The sequence below is a fragment of the Loxodonta africana genome, chromosome 18, assembly GCF_030014295.1.
Source record: "Loxodonta africana isolate mLoxAfr1 chromosome 18, mLoxAfr1.hap2, whole genome shotgun sequence".
Lineage (NCBI taxonomy): Eukaryota > Metazoa > Chordata > Mammalia > Proboscidea > Elephantidae > Loxodonta > Loxodonta africana.
The window spans coordinates 46,003,060-46,016,879 of NC_087359.1; the positions used below are offsets into that span (position 1 = coordinate 46,003,060).

Here is a 13,820-nt window from a genome sequence, read left to right on the forward strand (position 1 = left end):
TTATAGCTATTTTGAGAGTTGACTGTTCAGTCATAAAAAGAAATTGTGACTTGTGTTTTGGGTGTCTTTTTTCCATTTCACTGTTCTCTTGATAATGTCTTACAAAAATGATATGTACTGGAAAAAGAAAAAAAAACCTGTTTCTTCACTACAGATACTTTGAGAAGCACTGCTTTCAATAATACGCTTAGTTCTTTTGGGGAGAGAATGGGGCCCAGCTTCAGTGAGTTGCTGTTCCCTACAAACAAAATATTTCTGATCGAAAGGTTTCAGGAGCTTTGTTTTAATAGGGTGAGAGGAGTAGGGACCTTCAGTGGCTGACACCAGTGACTGTGGCCATGATTCAGGTAATGACAACACTCAGACAAGGAGAGAGAAGGGGACATAATAAAAAATATTTTAAAAAAACCCAAACCCATTGCCGTTGTGTCGATTCCAGCTCATAGTAACCCCATAAAACAGAGCAGAAATTCCATGTAGGGTTTCCAAGACTGTCTTTAAGGATGGATGTTTGCAGCTATTCTCATTTTGAGTCATGCCACATCAGCAAATTTAAGTCCTGAAAGCTTTACTCCATCCACATTATTAAGGTCGACTCTACTTTTGAGGAGGTGGCTCTACATTTGAGGAGGTAACTCTACCCCGGTCGTATTTTGAGTGCCTTCCAACCTGAGGAACTCATCATCCAGCACTGTATCAGACAGTGTCCCCCTGCTATTCATAAGATTTTCTCTGGCCAGTTTTTTAAGAAATAGACTGATGGTTAAGATTGTGTGCCAGCTTGGCTAGGCCATGATTTTCAGTGTTTGGCAGTCATATAATGTGAACACTTTCCTGTTGAGATTTGATACGTGATTACCCCCACAATGGGATCTGCTATGAGTTGGTACCGGCAGGGGCCGAGCCTGTGGTGGCTCAACACCCGCTTCAGCCTTCATCTCTCCACCCTCCGCAATCTGGTTTTGCCTTCTTTCCTTGCTGTGGCTTTTGCTTGTTCTGAATTCTGCAGCTGGCTCCTGTTCATCTGACTTCTAGCTCTTGGGACCTGAGCTAGCAGTTTACTTGCATTCTTGCCTGCTGATCTTGGGATTCATTGATCTTCACAGCCTGTGAGCAACAGCCCTGCTCTCCAGCCTGCTGATCTTGGGATTCATTGATCTTCACAGCCTGTGAGCAACAGCCCTGCTCTCCAGCCTGCTGATCTTGGGTTTGCTGGCCACTGCAGCTATGTGAATCAGGAGAAGCCTTTTTCCTGACCCATGGACTTGGGATGTTGCAGCCTCTACAACTGCATGAGCCGTTTCCTTGATAGAAATCTGTATATGTATACATTTATATGCTTTACTAGTTTTGCTTCTCCAGAGAAGCCAGCCTAAGACATAGACCTCCAGGTCCATCTTCCTAGTCTGTTTTAGTCTGGAAGCAACGTTGAAACCTGTCCACCATGGGTGACCCTGCAGGTATTTGAAATACCAGTGGCATAGCTTCCAGCATCACAGCAACACACACGCCACCACAGTATGACAAACTGACAGAAAAGTAAGTGGCAAACATGTTATCAGAAAGGACTAGTCCCTGGAGAAGGACAAAATACAGGGTCAGTGAAAAAGAGGAAGACTCTCACTGAGATGATTGACCAGTGGCTGCAACACTGGGCTTAAACATAGCAACAATTGTGAGGATGGCACAGGACCGAGCAATGTTTCGTTCTGTTGTACATAGGGTCGCTATGAGTCAGAACTGAGCAGCACCTAAAACAACAATCTTCAAGGAAGCAGACTGCCATGTCTTTCTCCCATGGAGCAGCTGGTGGGTTCGAACTGCTGACCTTTTGGTTAGGAGCCAAATGTTTAACCACTGCACCACCAGGGCTCCCTATTAGAATCTTTTATTTCAAGATAAGTAAGACATGATGGACATTGGAGCATACAAACCTGAAAGACAAATGGGCTAAAGGTTAAGTGGCGTAATAATATATTAGTGGAGCATTTGACCATTTTTAAAGCAATTTTATATAAAGCATTTTTTTCATTACAAAAACCCAATTGAGTAGTCAGAAAATAAAGTATCTTTTTTCCCAGCTGAGTACTTTGTGATTCACAAAGGTTAATGACATGCCAGTGTCACACAGCTGGGATAACAATCTAGAGTTGTAACTCCAAACCTAGTGGGATTTGTTGTTATTTTGTTTTTTAACTGTTACGCCATCTTCTGCCTAGGTCATGGGTTCTTGGCCTTTATTAGGTCACAAGCACAAATCTGTAAGAAACTGGTTAAGTTACTGCCTCTCTAGCTATGTACAACAGAATGAAACACTGCCTGGTCCTGCAGTGTCCTCACAATCGTTGTTATGCTTGAGCCCATTGTTGGAGCCACTGTGTCGGTCCATCTTGTTGAGGGTTGTCTTAGTCATCTAATACTGCTATAACAGAAATACCACAAGTGGATGGCTTTAACAAAGAGAAATGTGTTCTCTCACAGTCTCGTAGGCTACGAGTTCAAATTCAGAGCATCAGCTCCAGGTGAAGGCTTTCTCCTCTCTGTCAGCTCTGGAGGAAGGTCCTTGTCATCAGTCTCCCCTCAGTTGGGGAGCTTCTCAGCACAGGGAACCCATGTCCAAAGGACTTGCTATGCTCCCGGTGCTTCTTGGTGGTGTGAGGTGCCCCTGTATCTCTGCTCACTTCTGTCTTTTATATGTCAAAAAAGATTGGCATCAGACAATCTAATCTTGTAGATCTCATCAACATAACTCTTACTGATGCACTCATTAGCATCAGAGTCCTAGGACTTACAAAACACAGGAAAATCACATCAGGTGACAGAATGGTGGACAGTCACACAATACTGAGAATCATGGCCTAGCCAAGTCAACAGATAATTTTGGGGGACACAATTCAGTCCATGACAAGGGTCTTCCTCTTCTTCGCTAGCCTTCTACTTTACCAAGCATAATGTCCCTCCCCACGGATTGGGCCCTCCTGATAACATGTCCAAATTACATGAAAGTCTTACTGTCCTTGCTTCTAAGGAGCATTCTGGCTGTACTTCTTCCAAGACAGATTTCTTCATTCTTCTGCCAATCCATGGTACATGCAGCATTCTTCATCAACACCATAATTCAAAGGCATCAATTCTTCTTCACTGTTCTTTTTTCATTGTCCAGCTGTTGCATGCATATAGGCGATTGAAAACACCATGGCTTGGGTCATGCACACCTTAGTCCTCAAAGTGACATCTTTCCTTTTTAACACATTAAAGAGATCTTTTGCAGCAGATTTGCCCAATGCAATGAGCCTTTTGATTTCTTGACTGCTGCTTCCCATGGGTGTTCATTGTGGATCCAAGTAAAATGAAATCCTTGACAACTTCAGTCTTTTCTCCATTTATCACAATGTTGCTTATTGGTCCAGTTGTGAGGACTTTTCTTTATGTTGGGGTGCAGTCCAACTGAAGTCTTTGTTCTTTATCAGTGAGCGCTTCAAGTCCTCTTCACTTCCAGCAGGCAAGGTTGTGTCATCTGCATATGGCAAGTTGTTAATAAGCCTTCCTCCAGTCCTGATGCCGCATGCTGCTTCACTTAATCCAGCTTCTCAGATTATTTGCTCAGCATACAGACTGAATAAGTATTATGAAAGAATACAACCCTGACACACACCTTTCCTGATTTTAAGCCACATAGTATCCCTTTGTTCTTTGCAACGACTGCCTCTTGGTCTACGTACAGGTTCTGCATGAGCACAATTAAATGTTCTAGAATTCTCATTCATCGCAATAATTTGTTTATGATCCACACAGTCAAATGCCTTTGCAGAGTCAATAAAACACAGGTAAACATCCTTCTGCTATTCTCTGCTTTCAGCCAAGGTCTGTCTGACATCAACAATGATATCCCTCATTCCATGTCCTCTTCTGAATCCACCTTGAATTTCTGGCAGTTCCCTGTGGGTGTACTGCTGCAACCTCTTTTGAATCTCCAGCAAAATTTTACTTGTGATATTAATAATATTGTTTGATAATTTCCGCACCCTGTTGGATCACCTTTTTTTGGAATGGGCACAAATATGAATCTCTTCTAATCCGTTGGTTGGTAGCTGTCTTCCAAATTTCTTGGTATAAATGAGTGAGCACCTCTAGCACTGTATCCATTTGGTGAGACATCTCAATTGGTATTCTATCAATTCCTGGAGACTTGTTTATTGCCAATCCCTTCAGTGCAGCTTGGACTTCTTCCTTCAGTACCAGCAGTCCTTGATCATATGCTGCCTCCAAAATGGTTGAATGTCAACCAATTCTTTTTGGTACAGTGATTGTGTATTCCTTACATCTTCTTTCGATGCTTCCTGAGTAGTTTAATATTTTCCCCCATAGAATCCTTCAATATCGCAACTCGAGGATTGAATTTTTTCTTCAGTTCTTTCAGCTTAAGAAATGCTAAGTGTGTTCTTCCCTTTTGATTTTCTAACTCTAGGTCTTTGCATATTTTGTTATAATATTTTACTTTGTCTTCTCAAGCCGCCCTTTGGAATCTTCTGTTCAGCAATTTTACTTCATCATTTCTTCCTTTTGCATTAGCTACTATGTGTTCAAGATGAAGTTTCAGAGTCTCTTCTGACATCCTTTTTGGTCTTTTCTTTCCTTCCTTTTTTTTTTAATGACCTTTTGTTTTCTTCACATATGATGTCCTTTAATGTCATTCCACAACTCATGTGGTCTTTGGTCATTACCATTTAATGAATCAAATCTATTCTTGAGATGGTCTCTAAATTCAGGTGGGATATACTCATTGAGCTCATAGAGTTAGCACAGTCATTTTACAAATAGGTCAGATGCCTCTGTTTTGATTTTATCCCTTATCATTCCCCCCCTTTTGGTCAAGGATTTCGAAGAACATAGTTTGATCACACAGGCATGCTGTCTTCTGCCATGGGCTTTAAATTGTCCTTAATGGATGCTTGAACCAGTAAGTATTTAAGTCCCTAGACGTTACATGATCGAAGTGACTGGATATCACTACATATTTTTACCTTGCTATATGGGAGTTCCCATCTTCAGGGGGAGCTGATCTCATGTCGCCTTCAAAGGAGTAACTCATCTTCTGCAAGGTTTTTCTGGCAGTGGAGCAGCTTCAATTTTCTTCACCATACTATTGCTTAGCAGCCATCTTCAGTGACCTTGGTTGGTGTGAGAAATGGATAAGGTGTGCCCAAATTGGAGGAACAGTCTGATCTATTTTCAAATACTAATCTAAGTCATGAAGCTTCTCTAGCTTGGGTTCTCAAATGTATTTTTGATATACGTAATTCTCTGAGCGTGAGATGAAGTGGAGTTTCCAGTTCCTATAGCAGATGCACATCTTATAACATGTTTTATAACTCCAGTAATAAGAATTATTATGTATATAATCAAGCCAGATTGCAACAGGGACTGTAACCAAGAACCTGCACTATTAGGCAGCCAACTGAAGACATTAAAGAAGGATGGTAAAATTATAGGAAGTCTAGAAAGTAATCAAACAGCTTTTTGGTGAATCTTAGCAATATCTTGTTTAACTTTTCCAGTGGTGTTAATCCAAGAGCAATAGGAGGTGTTAGCAGTAGCACAAACCCCTCTTTGCTGGGCTAGTAAAAAAATCTAAAGCCCCCAACGATTCCACAAGAAAACTACTGGAACTAATAGGAAGATTCAGCAGAGTAACAGGGTACAAGATCAATATACAAAATCATTTGGATTCCTATACACCAACAAAGAAAACTCTGAAAAGGAAATCAAGAAAACAATATCACTTATAATCGCCCCTAAAACGATAAAATACTTAGGAATAAATCTATCTAAGGACATAAAAGACCTATACAAAGAAAACTACAAAACACTTTCAAGAAACCAAGAGACTTACATAAATGGAAAAATATACCATGCTCATGGATAGGAAGGCTCAACATTGTGAAAATGTCAGTTCTACCCAAAGTAATTTACAGATATAATGCAATCCCAATCCAAATACCAATAGCATCCTTTATTGACATGTTAAAACTAATCACCAACTTTATATGGAAAGGAAGGAAGCCCTGGATAAGCAAAAAAAAGGAACAAAGTAGGAGGCCTCACACTACCTGATCTCAGAACCTACTATACTGCCATGGTAGTCAAAACAGCCTGGTAGTGGTACAGTGACAGACAATAGACAATGGAACAGAAACAAGAACCCAGAGGTAAATCCATACACCTATGGTCAGCTGATCTTTGACAAAGGACCAAAGCCCATTATATGGGGAAAAGACAGTCTTGAATGTCCATCTGTAAAAAAATGAAACAGGACCCATACCTTACACCATACATAAAAACTAAAAATGGATCAAAGATCTAAATATAAAACCTAAAACAATAAAGATCATGGAAGTAAAAATAGGGACACTAGGGACCCTAATACATGGCATGAGCAGAATACAAATCATAACAATGCACAAACACCAGAAATGAAACTAGATGACCAGAAGTTCCTAAAAATTAAACAATTATGCACATCAAAAGATTTCACCAAAAGAGTAAAAAGTGGACCTACAGACTGGGAGAAATTTTTTGGCTACAGCATAGCTGACAAAGGTCTAATCTCTAAAATTTATGGAGTATTTCAACACCTCAACAACAAAAAGACAATCCAACTTAAAAATGGGCAAAGGGTATGAACAGACACTTCACCAAAGAAGACATTCAAAGGGCTAACAGACACACGTGATCATTAGCCATTAAAGAAACGTAAATCAAAACTACAGTGAGATACCATCTCACCCCAACATTACTGGCACTAATCAAAAATAAATAAGTATTGGAGAGGTTGCGGGGAGATTGGAACTCTTATGCACTGCTGGTGGGAATGTAAAATGGTGCAACCACTATGGAAAATGATATGACGCCTCCTTAAAAAGCTAGAAACAGAAATACCATAGGATCCAGCAATCTCACTCCTAGGGAGTATATTCCAGAGAAACAAGAACCATTACACTAATAGACATATGCACACCCACGTCCATTGCAGCATTATTCACAATAGCAAAAAGATGGAAACAGCCTAAGTGCCCATCAACAGATGGGTGAATAAACAAACTATGGTACATACACACAATGGATTACTACGCAACCATAAAGAACAATGATGAATCTGTGAAACATCTCACAGCATGCATGAATCTGGAGGGCATTACGTTGAGTGACATAAGTGGATCACAAAAGGATAAATATTGTTTGAGACCATTATTATAACAGCCCAAAAAAAGGTGCACACATATTAAAAAGCAATCTTTGATGGCTACAAGGGATAGGAGGTGTAGGGAGGAGAGGGGAAATCACTAACTAGATAGTAGAAAAGTGTTCTCTTCAGAGAAGGAACAAACGACATGTAAGATGGGGCAAGTCAGCACAACTTGACCAAAACAAAGTCATAAAAGCTTCCTAGGCACATGCATATACCTTGAGGGACTGAGTTACTGTGGAACTGAGGCCTGGGGACCATTGTCTCGGGAAAGTAGGTCGATTGACATAACATAGTTCATAAAGAAAACGTTCTACATCCTACTTTGGTGAGTGGCATCTGGGGTTTTAAAAGCTTGCAAGCAGCCATCTAAAATACATCTATTGGTCATATCCCATCCAGAGCAAAGAAGAATGAAGAAAACCAAAGACGCAAGGAAAATATAAGACTAAAGGACTGAAGGACCACATGAACCAGAGCCTCCACCACCTTGAGCCCAGAAGAACTAGATGGTGCCCAGATACCACCACCGACTGCTCTGACAGAGATCATGACAGGAGTCCCAGACAGAACAGGATAAAAATATAGAAAAGGATTCAAATTCAGGAGGAAAAGACTAGGCTTACTGGTCTACCAGAGACTGGAGGAACCCCTGAGTCTATGGCCCCCCCAGACACTCCGTTAACTCAGAACTGAAACCAGTCCTGAAGCCCACTTTTCAGACAAAAATTAGGCCTATAAAACAATACCACATACGAGAAACATGCTTCTTAGTTCAATCAAATATGTGAGTCCAAATGGGCAACTCCTGCCCAAAAGCAAGACGAGAAGGCAGGAAGGAACAGGAACTGGACAAATGGACACAGGGAAGCCTGGGGTGGAAAAAGGGAGAATACTGTCACATCGTGGAGACTGCAACCAATGTCACAACATGTGTCACAATGTTTGAATGAGAAACTAACTTGAGCTATAAACTTTCACCTAAAGCACAGTAAAATAAAATTTTTTAGAAGTATGCAAGAACAAATGGGTAACACCTGCTCAAAAGCCAAGACGAGAAGGCAGGAAGGGACAGGAAAACTGGACGAATGAACATGGGAAACCTGTGCTGGAAAGGGAAAGGAGGAGAGTGTTGACACAAATTCGGAGATTGCAACCAATGTCTCAAAATAATTTTGTATAAATTTTTAAACGAGAAACTAATTTGTCCTGTAAATTTTCACCTAAAGCATAATAAAAGATAAATAAAAATTAAAGCTATTTGATAATTAAGTACGGCTTTTTTTTTTTTTAGCCACTGAATTAAGGGGTTGGTGTGCCGCCATTCTATCTTCAATTTTGTCAGCTGTTTGAGCTATGGGAGCTGACAGTTTACAAACAGACTTTTAATTCCATTGTGCCAAACCAAGGAATAGTTGCCAGCAAAATTAGACCAGTCCCATCCAGGGTAGTCAACTATAGGATTGCTGGGCTAAAGAAATTGAATTTTAAATCACTGGTCTAATGTACACTTTTATTATGGGTGTAAATGTTTAGAGGATCTCCCAAGGTTCTCAATATATAAACCAACCCAAAAAACTAAACCCGTTGCCATTGAGTCGATTCCAACTCATAGTGAGCCTGTAGGACAGAGTAGACCTGCCCATAGGGTTTCTATGGAGGCTGATGAATTCAAACTGCCAAACTTTTGGTTAGCAGCCCAGCTGTTAACCACTGCGCCACCAGGGCTCCTCTCAATGTACATTGAACTTTTATTCTCCAGCTATCTAAGCATGGTGTGGCCTATGCATAAAGAAAATCTTTAGGGTAGGGGTCATCTACAGTGAACCTCCACAAAGGAATAAGTAATCATGGGGGCACACTGGGCCTGCTTAAAATCCGAGGAGGCAGGGATAGATAAATTTGCATTTACCAGCCAGGTTTCTATGTGGACATTACTATAAACTGATAACATTTCAAAGTTTAATTCCCACTGGGTATAGTTTTGTGAACATGGATTATCACAATGTTTAATAGTTGTATTCCATGTCTTAAAGTAATTATTATACCAACTAGAATATATAATCGGGCTTTGTTAGGGTATTGTTTAACAAAGGGGTATTGCCCAATATAATTTTGGTTTCTGCATTTAATTTTGGAATTTACCTCTTTAGGTCCAGCACAATCGTATGGGATAAACAAAACAATAGGATCATCATAAAAATATAACAAGCAAGTAATTCCATAAATATTTAGGCAAAATGCATACTCCAACTACTAACAGAATGAGTCCTAGTACTTCCAAAGCTTGTATAGAAAACGGAAAAGATCAAGAAGGGTTAGGCTAAGTTTTGCCAAGCTCAACTTCACTTGATTTATCTTTCTTAAGAAATTGGACTTTGAAATTTTTGAAGAGAAATTTGAAGAAGACCCTAATTTTATTCTCATTTCCTTTATTCCCTCCTTTATATGCTGCTAATAATTCTACCTGTTGCCGTCAAGTCAATTCCGACTAATAGTGACCCTATAGGGCAGAGTAGAACTGCCCCATACAGTTTCCAAGAAGCACCTCGTGGATTCTAACTGCCGACATTTTTGGTCACCAGCCATAGCTCTTAACCACTATGCCAACACCAGGGCTAATAATTCTAGATGAAAACAATTAGTTAAAAATTACTCATCTATGAATCTTATAGAATAAGGCAACTTCAAAGGCTGTAATTACGTGTTGGAGGGTTAACGACATCTGTTGCTGTTGTTAGGTACCATTCAGTTGGTTCTGACTCATAGCGACCCTACGTACAAGAGAATGAAACAGTCTAGTCCTGCACCATCCGCACAGCCATTGCTGTGTTTGAGCCCATTGTTGCAGCCACTGTGCCAATCCATCTGGTTGAGGGTCTTCCTCTCTCTCCCTGACCCTCTACAAAGCATAACATCCTTCTCCAGGGACTAGTCCCTCCCGATAACATGTTCAAAGTACGTGAGATGAAGCCTTGCCATTCTCCCTTCTAAAGGGGATTCTGGCTGCACTTCCAAGATAGATTTGTTCATTCTTTTGGCAGTCCATGGTGTATTCAATATTCTTCGCCAACACCATAATTCAGGTGCATTGATTCTTCTTCAGTCTTCCTTATTCATTGCCCAGCTTTCACATGCATATGAGGCAACTGAAAACACCATGGCTTGCATCAGGTACACCTTAGTCCCAAAGTGCTTTTAAACACTTTGAAGAGGTCTTTTACAGCAGATTTGTCCAATGCAATACATTCTTTGATTTCTCGACTGGTGCTTCCTTCCATTGTCATTGATTGTTGATACAAGTAAAATGAAATTCTTGACAACTTGAATATTTTCTCCATTTGTCATGATGTTGCTTATTGGTCCAGTTGTGAGGATTTTTGTTTTCTTTATGTTGAAGTGTAATCCATACTGAAGGCTGTAGTCTTTGATCTTCATCAGTAAGTGCTTCAGGTCCTCTTTCAGCAAGCAAGGTTGTGTCATCTGCAAATCGCAGGTTGTTAATGAATCTTCCGCCAATCCTGATACCACATCCTTCGTCATATAGTCCAGCTTCTCGGATTTTTTGCTCAGCATACAGACTGAATAAGTGTTGTGAAAGGATACGACCCTGATGCACCCAAAAGCCGAGTCGATTCCGACTCATAGCGACCCTATGGGACACCTTGCCTGATTTTAAACCACACAGTATCCCCTTTTTCTGTTCAAATGAATGCCTCTTGGTCTATGTAGAGGTTCCCCATGAGCACAATTAAGTGTTCTGGAATTCCCATTCCTCACAATGTTATCCATAATTTGTTATGATCACATATTCTAATGCCTTTGCATAATCAATAAAACACATCTTTCTGGTATGCTTGCTTTCAGCCAAGATTCATCTGACATCAGCAACGATATCCCTTATTCCACATCTTCTTCTGAATCCAGCTTAAATTTCTGGCAGTTCCCTGTCAATGTGGTGCTGCAACCACTTTTGAATAATCTTCAGCAAAATTTTACTTGTGTGTGGTATTAATGATATTGTTCGATAATTTCTGCATTCTGTTAGATCACCTTTCTTTGGAATGGGCACAAATATGGATCTCTTCCAGTCTGCTGGCCAGGTAGCTGTCTTCCAAATTTCTTGGCATAGACAAGCAAGCACCTCCAGCACTGCATCCGTTTGCTGAAACATGTCAATTGGTATTCCGTCAATTCCTGGAGACTTATCGCCAAAGCCTCCAGTGCAGCTTGGACTTCCTCCTTCAGTACCATCAGTTCTTGATCATATGCTGCCCTCTGAAGTGGTACTGTGTCCCTTCCATCTTCTTTTGATGCTTCCTGCATTGTTCAGTATTTTGCCTATAGAATCCTTCAATATTGCAACTCGAGGCTTGAATTTTTCTTCATTTCTTTCAGCTTGAGTAATGCTCAATATGTTCTTCCCTTTTGATTTTCTAGTTCTAGGTCTTTGCACATTTTATCATAGTACTTTACTTTGTGAATACTTTACATCTAGTGGGGGACATAAAAAATTAACATCATGGAGGGAAATTTCTCAATACAGGAATAAAACCAAAACCAAACCCACTGCCATCGATTCCGACTCATAGCGACCCCATAGGACAGAGTAGAACTGCTGCATAGTTTCCAAGGAGCACCTGGCGGATTCGAACTGCCGACCTCTTCTTTAGCAGCCGTAGCACTTAACCACTACACCACCAGGGTTTCCCAATATGGGAATAAGCCGATTTAAATGTAATTCTGTAAGGATCACCTACGCCAATAGATTTGGAAGTTTAAGGACTTTAATAACCTCTGTATGCTTGGGAAAGGAGTGGATGTAAGTCAGAAAATTACAGGTGGCAAATTACTAATCTATAAATCCTCGCTGATAAAACAGTGCAACTTTAAAATTTTTAAGTATTATATAAAGAGTAACTACTTCAGGGGTTTCTATATAGCATATCTTACTAGGGTAGAACACTAACCTGGTGAAAGATAATTAAGATAAATAAGAAAGTAAAGATTATAAAGCACAGTCCAAAAATCTTAGATGCTTGTATGAAGTCTTGTTCAGTGATCTTGGGCAGAACTGTTGATTCTGTCACAGTTGTCTGCTTCTGTCTACTGTAGTGGGTGAATTTCAGTTTGAGTTCTTTAGTTGGCTGGACAGTTCAACCAGGAGCCACAGTCTTCTTTACTTGGGAGAAACCCAAAAACCAAACCCATTGCCATCAAGTCAGAGTCATAGCAACCATAGAGGACAGAGTAGAACTGCCCCATAGAGTTTCCAAGAAGCGCCTGGTGGATTTGAACAGCTGATCTTTTGGTTAGCAGCTGTACCATTTAACCACTACACTACCAGGGTTTCCTTAACTGGGAGAGGTATATCTAATTCTTAACTCTATTATTCAGTAGTATAAGGGTAAGTAAGAAGAACTACATATAGTTCTTTCCAGCAAGGCTCCAGGGAATCTTTTATCTGATGTTTTTCCTAATATACATGGAGCCCTGGTGGCTCAGTAGTTAAGCATTCGGCTGATAACCAAAAGGTTGGCAGCTGAAATCCACCAGCCACTCTTTGGAAACTCTAGGGGGCAGTTCTATTCTGTTCTATAGGGTCGCTACGAGTTGGAATCGACAGCAATGAGTTTGTTTTTTTTTTTAATGGTCCCTTGGAATAATATCAAGCAGATTTTGGGATTTTTCAATTGTCAAAGACTCTTTTAACCTGTGAAAGCATTCCTTAGAGTATTGAATGAAAGCTTAACAATATTAGAGTTGGTATAGGTAATACAAAGGGGGGGCATTTGGTTTTGAAGAACTACTTCTTTCGACCATAGTTATTTCATATTTATTTTTTGGAGACTGTTGAATTTCTGAATATATTTTAATGAGAACTTTGACATGAGCCATGTTTTTTAATTCATAGGATATTCTGTAACGACAGTGTTATTAGTTCCTGAAATAGCTGATTATTACATTAAAAAGGAAAGATGTTCTATCTAGAAAACAGAACATCATATATGAGTGACGTTCTTGTATAAATCTTACAGCGATCTTTTTAGTTTACTTTGTTTTATGGAGCCAGTTTTGTTTTCATGTTATTTTGGATCAGGAGCAACTTGGATAGCCCTGTCAATTCCTACAGAAGAGCTCTAAAAATCCCGATTCAGTCCAATGGCATTTATATCCAAAATCTTATAGTCCTTTTAGTGAGTCTGATATAGTCCATTTTTGTTGTGTTTTCAGCAAATCAGTAAAATAAAACTTACCTGTGAATGGCGAACTTAAAACATGGCTATGGCTAGCTTATAGTAATTTTTTAAAAGTGAAAAGACTTGATGGTCATTAACTACAAAAGGATGCAAAGTTAAAGCAAGTCAAATAAAAACTTCAGAGGAAAATATCCTTAAACATAATAACTAACCTCATCTTTAAAGAGGGTATACCAAGAATAATAAAAACTACATAGGTGAAACCACTGGCTTTGATGATGCTAGGTTTTAATAGAAATAATGTTGTGACCAAGTCAGTAATTGAAAGGATAATATAATTATGATATTTTAGAATGAGCCTATTGTCCAATACC

At 39.7% G+C, this 13,820-nt stretch overlaps 1 protein-coding gene across 5 annotated transcripts in view; it reads right to left on the minus strand.

The window, feature by feature from the left end:
* TRIM25 (tripartite motif containing 25) overlaps nucleotides 1–13,820 on the minus strand; it is a 49,700-nt gene that overhangs the window by 6,426 nt on the left and 29,454 nt on the right. For 2 of the 5 annotated variants that reach the window (XM_064271270.1, XM_064271269.1), the window contains exon 10: nucleotides 5,025–5,171. The exons of the other annotated variants lie outside the window; for them this stretch is intronic. The gene's annotated coding sequence lies outside the window, so the exon portion shown is untranslated. The remainder of the gene's footprint in view (nucleotides 1–5,024; nucleotides 5,172–13,820) is intronic. 5 annotated transcript variants of the gene reach the window in all.